The sequence below is a fragment of the Myotis lucifugus genome, unplaced genomic scaffold (assembly GCF_000147115.1).
Source record: "Myotis lucifugus unplaced genomic scaffold, Myoluc2.0 scaffold_98, whole genome shotgun sequence".
In the NCBI taxonomy this organism is placed as follows: domain Eukaryota; kingdom Metazoa; phylum Chordata; class Mammalia; order Chiroptera; family Vespertilionidae; genus Myotis; species Myotis lucifugus.
The window spans coordinates 3,556,743-3,564,983 of NW_005871146.1; the positions used below are offsets into that span (position 1 = coordinate 3,556,743).

Here is an 8,241-nt window from a genome sequence, read left to right on the forward strand (position 1 = left end):
ATATATATATACACACACACACATACAAACACACACTTGAAAACTACTAAAAGTGTTAGAAGGAAACAGGATAATATCCTATGAACTTAAGTTAAAGTAAGGGTTCTTAAATAAGAAACAAAAAGCAAAAACCATTTTTTAAAAAGCTAATACATTTAAATTATATCAAACAGACAAAATATACCCAAAAAATCAATACAAGCAAAATTAAAAGGAAAACCCAAACTAGGTGAAAAAAATATATCTAACATATGTATAAAAGATCTGTATACAAAATATATAAAGAACCAGGCCGGGTGTGGCTCAGCTCTTGAGTGTAGACCCAGGAACCAAGAGGTCACCGGTTCGATTCCCCGGTTGGGGCACATGCCCAGGTTGTGGGCTCAATCCCCAGTGTGGGACTTGCAGGAGGCAGCCGATCAATGATTCTCTCTCATCATTGGTGTTCCTATCTCTCCCTCTTTCTTCCTCTCTGAAGTCAATAAAAATATATTTAAATATATATATATACAATTTATATATTAAAATATATTTCAATCATATATATAATTCCTACATGGGAAATGCCAAATTTGAGACAGCAATAATTAGAGGGTAAGGGAATATATTGTAAAGGGAGGTTGGGTGAGAGGGGAATGTTTGTGGAGGCTTTAGTTTCACTTATAAAATGTTATATTCATACTACAATAAAGCTTTAATTTTTAAAAAAATGAAAATATAGTCATATCCTACAAGTATAAAATAAATTTTTAAAACACAAAGTCAGCCCTAGCCGATCTGGCTCGGTGGATAGAGCATTGGCCTGCGGACTGAAGGGTCCCGGTTCGATTCTGGTCAAGGGCACATACCTGGGTTGCAGGCTTGATCCCCAGTGGGGGGTGTGCAGGAGGCAGCCAGTCAATGATTCTCTCTCATCATTGATGTTTCTATCCCTCTTTCCCTCTTAATTCCTCTCTGAAATCAATAAAAATATATTTTAAAAAAAACAAAAAACACAAAGTCATAGCTATCCTACTTTCCACATTTCTCTCAAAGATAAATTAACAAACATCTAAACTAGATCTCTGTGATTTCATTCTACCAAAGAATTGGCTTAGGTTAAGTAATAGGTTTTAGCATATTAAATAATACTTTTCAAAATTCCACTGTTGTGTAGAATTGATCTCTCTCAAATCGATGTCTGTCTCCCCCCCCCCTTCCTTCCACTCTCTCTAAAAATCAATGGAAAAAATATCCTCAGGTGAGGATAAATAAGTAAATACATTTAACAATATGCCACAAACACAACCACAAAATAATAATTCTTGCACTCTGAACAGTTGACAAAAAAGAATTTTGACCTAAAAAAACCCATAAAAGTTATTCAGTTTGATTTCATTGATATAAAAATTCTAGAACTAATATATTATGACAGAAAGCAAATCTGTGCAAGCCTGGGGATGGGGATAAGGGAGAGGTGTGGATCATAAAGGGGTGGGGGGAAACTTTTGAGATAATGAAAATGTTCATTATTTTGACTGGGGTAATAATTTTGCAGGCATATACATGTCAAAACTCATCAAACTGTATACTTTAAATATGTCCAGTTTACTGTACATAAATTATACCACAAAAGTTTGCAAAAATAATTTTACATTCCAAACTTCCTTCCCCCTGATTAATCCAAAAGAAACACCTTCACAGACTACACACCTGAAATCCTGCTTGCTGCTGGAGAAAATCATGCAGCTGTTCAGTTTGAGCCCATTATGTTGCCCCCAGGCTCCTACAAGTCCCAGTTAGCTTCCTATCCAATATTTTGTTAGCTCCCTATCTAATATCTGTTGTGGTTATTTCAAACCTTCTCTCTCTGCCTATGAAACAAAACACGAGTCTCCTGGCTCAGAGACAAAGAACTTTATTCCTAACAGTACATCAAGCAGTATGATCATTAAGATTACACTGGCTCCCTATTTCTCCCAGATTCCACAAGGTGACACAAAGGGACTTTGATAGATGCTACATATGGAGTGAGTTTGCACCACAGCTGAGGAACATTGAGCTTAGTGAATCCACCACTTTTACAGTAAGCAATACGTAAGCCTGCTCTCTCCCAATGGGAGACAAATTTTTTGATACTGTTATGGTTGTAATTAGCTAGTTATTCATAAGAGGAAAGGAGAAAAAGGGAGGCCAGATATTATAGGCAAGTCATTTGAGCAGCTTCACCAGGAAGCTGCAATTTCAGACTCCCCAGGGAACCACTGGTCCATTCCCTACAGAACACTGGGGGAAAAGACTGAACAAAGGGAAATATGGGTGTGCACACACAGTGAATCAGGGTGACTAGGGAACGTCCTTGTCAATCAAACCTGGGAACAGAAATCACTAGCTAGAAGAGGTGGGGCCAATGCAAGACCACGAAAATTTGGGAATACATAATCCTCTATAAAGGAGCTTGTGCTCTTGGCTCTTTTGCATTCACTGGCAAACCCCACATGCAATGGACTAACAGACTGCAACTAGGAACACAAACTAGACTAGCCTGATGCTGGATTAGACTGTTACCCAACATGGAATGGAAACTCTGGACACTGCCTTTGATTTTAGTTCTGCTAAAAGCAAAATGAGACTCCTATGGCAAGACTGAGGCAAATGGGACCTTGGAAAGTCAGGGGTTTGATCCCACAGAAATAAAGCTTTCTACAATATCTCATCCTCCCATGTGAGCCTCAGAAAATTCCTTTTCTCGGGATATCACCAGAAGCCCACTCCCACTAGCAACAGGTGGGACAAGGACCTCTCCCCAGTGCTAATATTCCCTTTAAGAGGGGAAGCAAAATTCTCTCTCTTTGAATGTGGACTAGACTTAGTGATTAGCTTCTTGATGATAAATCATTTACAAGCCTAAATCACAAAAGACAATGGGCCTTCTGTCTTGGCCATTCTCTTGGATCATTCACTTGGGGGAAGCTAGCTGCCATGTTGTAAGGATATTCAAGCTACCTTACAGAATGAGCCACACAGTGAGAAACTGAGCCCTTTGGCCAACAACCATGTAAGATAGCTTGGAAAAGAATCCTCCAATCCCAGAGAAACACTTAGATGACTGCAGACTCAGCTGACATCTTGACTGTAACCTCATGAAATACCTTCAGCCAGAACCACACAGCTAACGCTCTTCATTAAACTGTCAGATGTTTGGCCTGGCCAGTGTAGCTCAGTGCTATAGCATCATCCTGAGCACTGAAGAGTCTCAGGTTTGATTGCTAGTCAAGGGCACATACCTGGATTGCACGTCAATCACAGGCCTCGGCTGGGGTGAGTGCAGGAGGCAACCAATCAGTATGTCTCTCTCATAACGATGTTTCTCGCTGTGTGTGTGTGTGTGTGTGTGTGTGTGTGTGTGTGTGTGTGTGTCTCAAACACCCTCCCTTCTTCTCCCCGCCCCCCCCCCTCCACTCTTTCTAAAAATCAATGGAAAAAAATACCCTCGGGTGAGGATTAACCAAAAACAACAACAAAAACTGAGATGTTTGTTTTTTTAATCCAGTAAATTTTGAGGTGCCTAAATTTTATGCTCCCTCTTGCTTCCATGACCATCCTCATCCCCATCAACTGGCTACGTAAGTTCTTACTACTCGTTCTTCCAAATTAAGTTTAATAACTTAAATCCCTCAGTCTAATTTTAGTGCTCCTCTTATGGAACCAGGGGCTTTTTAAATTGTAATGTACTTACCATGTATTAGTTCATTGCTTCCTTAAAGGCAAAGAAATGTCTCATCTGCAAAACCTTGCACAATGCCCAATTCAAATCAAGCAAGCAATAAATGTTTGCTGAATCTACAAGTTAAATTAAATGCAGTAAAATCATTAAGATAGTTCACTGTCCATTCAGAAGGTGGTAGTAATCTTGAAATTTGTTTATGAAAACTGCAACTAAATGCAATGTAAGACAAATATAATGAAAGCCTTTTTTTAAAAAAAATGTTTTTATTGATTTTCAGAGAGAGAGGAAGGAAGAGGGATAGAAAGATAGAAACACTGATGATAGAGAAACATCAACATCAGTTGGCTGTCTCCTGCACACCCCATTGGGGATCAAGCCCACAACCCAGGCATGTGCCCTCACCAGGAATTGAACCAGTTACCTCTTGGTTCATGAGTCGACATTCAACCACTGAGCCACACTGGCCAGGCAATGGAAGTCTTTTATAATTTCCTTAATTTTAATAAACTTTATTTTTAACTGTAACCAAATTCCATAAACTGACAACCTCCTTCTCTATACACATTGCTATGTGATTTTGACCTGAAAATCATTTAAAACTTACTAAATGGTAAAGATTTCAATTTTTTTAAAAAATTAACTGTTCTTCTTACATGAATAAAAATAGGAAATTCTGTAGCTAAATCTTAATTCCAAGAAGACAGCATAAGCTCAACAAGAACAGACTAATGCCTCTCATCTTCTAAGAAAAGAAATTAAAAATTTATACAACAGAGTAATCATGTGCAGAAAATATGCCTATGGGTACAAATGCTCTCAGTGATGAAAAACCTCTATTAAACAATCTGTCAAGTTAATATTATAGCCACAGACCTATCAAGTACTTAAAATGATTTTTCTTATTCTATATTTTGAGTCTTTAAAAATACTAAAAAAATATAAGCACAGCATTTAAATCTCAAGTTTGCCCAGATTTATGTTTATAAAAATTTCCTAAATTCTAACTCTGACAAGAACATTCATTTGGTATTTGTGAACAACAAAGTTCTACCATCCACTCATATTTCCACACCCCCATAAAAAAAAACTACAATCTTGGGGCTTTTCTATTTTCACCAAAGAAACACTCATAACTCAAAAACAGCCTGAAAGTCTCAAAATACTGGGTTTCTCTCTCAAGAAAAGGTACGGGTGTTTCTCAGAAAAACAAATCAAGAAAACAAAAATTAATTCCATTTTGGTGATATATATTTATAAGCAAATTATTTTTCAGATATACAAGATAATCAACATTTAAAGGGATTAGTTTTTTTTAAATATGTTTTTATTTCAGAGAGGGGACGGGAAAAGGAGAGATAGAAATATCAATGAGAGAGAATCATTGATTGGCCGACTCCTGAACACCCCCTACTAGGATCGAGCCCGAAACCCAGGCATGTGCCCTGAACCGAGAATCCAACTGTGACCTCCTGGTTCATGGGTCGACACTCAACCACTGAGCCACACCTGCCGGGCTAGGTTTATTTTTAAAACAATACAATGTGCCCTGGCCAGTGATCCAATGGTTAGAACGCCACCCCCATAAACCAAAGGCTTGCAGGTTCAATTCCCAGTCAAGGGCACGTACCTAGGTTGCAGGTTAGATCCCTGGCCCTGGTACAGGTGCATGCAGAAGGCAACCAATCTGTGTGTCTTCTCACATAGATGTTTCTTTCTCTTTCTCGCTCTCCCTCTTTCTTGACCCCCTTCCCAACTCTCTTCCACTCTCTCTAAACATCAATGGGAAAAATATCCTTGAATGAGGATTAACCAAATAAATAAATAAATAAAATCTTTTTTTAACTTCACCAAATGAAGTGGAATGTCAAAAGTTAAAAATGCTATTCCAAATCATGAAGCAACAACAGCGCTCAAAATACATGGACATAATAGTTTTTATATTATCCTCCTTAACAATGTTGCCCTTTGTATTAAGGCATATTAGTAACACTATGTTCAAGTATGAAACCTAAAATGTGACCTGAAATCTTTTCTACAGAGTAAGTGTAAAAATGTGCAGTAACAAATATACAATGTATAGACAGACCTAAGTACAAACAAGTGCCCTATGAAATAATTCTTTTTTTTATTGTTTAAAGTATTACATATAGTACTACATATGTCTCCTTTTCCCCCATTGACCTCTCCCTGGCCACCATTAACCCCCAGCACAAGCCCTCACACCCCCCCACACCCCCACTAGTGTCTGTGTCCATTGGTTATGCTTATATGCATGCATACAAGTCCTTTGGTTGATCTCTTACCCCCCGTCCCCTACCTTCCCACTAAAGTTTGGCAGTCTATTTGATGCTTCTGTCTCTGTATCTATTTTTGTTCATCAGTTTATGTTGTTCATTATATTCCACAAATAAGTGAGATCATGTGATATTTATCTTTCTCTGACTGGCTTATTGCGCTTAGCGTAACGCTCTCCAGGCCCATCCATGCTTGTTGCAAATGGTAAGAGTTCTTTCTTTTTTACAGCAGCGTAGTATTCCATTGTGTAGATGTACCACTGTTTTTTAATCAACTCATCTGCTGATGGGCACTTAGGCTGTTTCCAAATCTTAGCTATTGTAAATTGTGCTGCTATGAACACAGGGGTGTATATATCCTTTCTGATTGGTGTTTCTGGTTTCTTGGGATATATTCCTAGAAATATATTACTGGGCCAAATAGGAAATAATTCTTACTGTGCTCCTGAAACTTAGTCATGTAGTGACTAGCAGAAAAGGTTTGGGGAGATGCAACTTCACTATTTAAATGTATAGCTTTCAATAAGTGCATCTTTCAGAGCCTCTGTATTTTCATCTATGAAATAGGCATAATATCTTCTTCAAAGGATGGCTAAATTTCAAATCAGTAAGTATAAAATATCTGTTCTTGATATGTTTAAATAAATGTCAGTCATTACATTTCTAAGAACTTATCTTACACATATTTTCATATACATATTTTCACACAAGTGGAAAAACTAAATAAGAATAAACTGCAGAATTCTTTGAAATAACAAGATTCTGATAATAGCCTATATAATTATGGGAATACTGTGCAGCTATTAAGTAGGATAAGGAAGTCTGTATATACTGATAAGAAAAATAAAAAATACACAAGATACAACCCTAACCATTTGCTCAATGGTTAGAAGTGTCGGCCTGCTGAGTGAAAGGTCACAGGTTTGATTTCTGCTCCAGGGCACATACCTTGGTTGCAGGCTCAAACACCGGCCCGGAAGGCAACCAATTGATGTGTCCCTCTCAAATCGATGTTTCTCTCTCTTTCTCCCCGCTGCTCTCCACTCTCTCTAAAAAAAAGAAAAGAAAAAAATCAATGGAAAAATATCCTCAGGTGAGGATTTTAGAAAAAAAGATACACAAGATACATTTTTAAATTTATAAAAAGAGGAATACAAGAAATCATGGAGAAAGGTGAGTTTTTACATTTTTCTTTTCTGTGCTGAGGTTTTAATATGAATTACTTTTATAATTTAAAAAGTAACTATAGACCCACACTTATTTGGACTACTTATTTTAACGAAAGTACAAAGGCAAAACAGTAGAGAAAGTAAGGCAATTATGGTCCCCACAACAGGAGATCTGAACAGTACATTTTCATGGCCACCACAGTCCATCCCTTGCATTGCATAATTACTTAGTATGAGGATAGGAAGCAGCTTCTCTATGATTCTCACAGGCCTCTGTTCTTGACAGGAATCATAGAAGAGGAAGGTTACTCCAACTACAGCTGTTGTTCATCTGAAAGGCACAGAGTACTCATCTTTTCACTCCTCTACTCTTCTAAATTGCACTCATCCTTAGTTTTCATCTCAGATCTTAGTGGCTTATCCAATGGCAACCCAAACTTCCATTCCTAAGGGTTCTAAGCCCTTAAAAATTATATTCATCTCATATGTCCATTCATAATTAAGATGGTGCAAGAGAGTACTAAAAGGTACCCAACTGCATCAAATAGGTTCTACTACATGCATTATTCTCTGCACTAATATGTTCATAATGGTGAAAAATTACCATATAAATGTCTAGCAATGAGCTGGTTTGGCTCAGTGGATAGAGCATCGGCCTGCAGACTGAATAGTCCCGGGTTTGATTCCAGTCAAGGGCACATGCCCAGGTTGTGGGCTCGATCCCCAGTGTGGGGCGTGCAGGAGGCAGCCGATCAATGGTTCTCTGGCATCACTGATGTTTCTGTCTCTCTCTCTCCTCTCCCTTCTCTCTGAAATCAATAAAAAAATAAAATAAATAAAATAAATGTCTAGCAATGAGGCACTGGCTATATAAGTTAAGGCACAACTATAAAATGAGTTATTATCTGCAATGGGCTGAAAAGTCTCCCCTAAAAATTCATGTCCACAGACTTATATGACCTTATTTGAAAATAGGGTCTTTGCAGATGTACCAAGTTAAGATGAGTTCTTAAATTACTAGAGGCCCGATGCACGAAATTCGTGCAAGAGTAGGCCTTCCTTCCCCCGG

At 38.0% G+C, this 8,241-nt stretch overlaps 1 protein-coding gene across 15 annotated transcripts in view; it reads right to left on the minus strand.

Annotated features, from left to right (window-relative positions):
* Nucleotides 1–8,241, minus strand: part of ERC1 (ELKS/RAB6-interacting/CAST family member 1) — a 495,769-nt gene that overhangs the window by 459,264 nt on the left and 28,264 nt on the right. The window contains exon 1 of one of the 15 annotated variants that reach the window (XR_002830079.1): nt 849–867. The exons of the other annotated variants lie outside the window; for them this stretch is intronic. The gene's annotated coding sequence lies outside the window, so the exon portion shown is untranslated. Of the gene's footprint in view, nt 1–848; nt 868–8,241 lie in introns of those variants that run through there. 15 annotated transcript variants of the gene reach the window in all.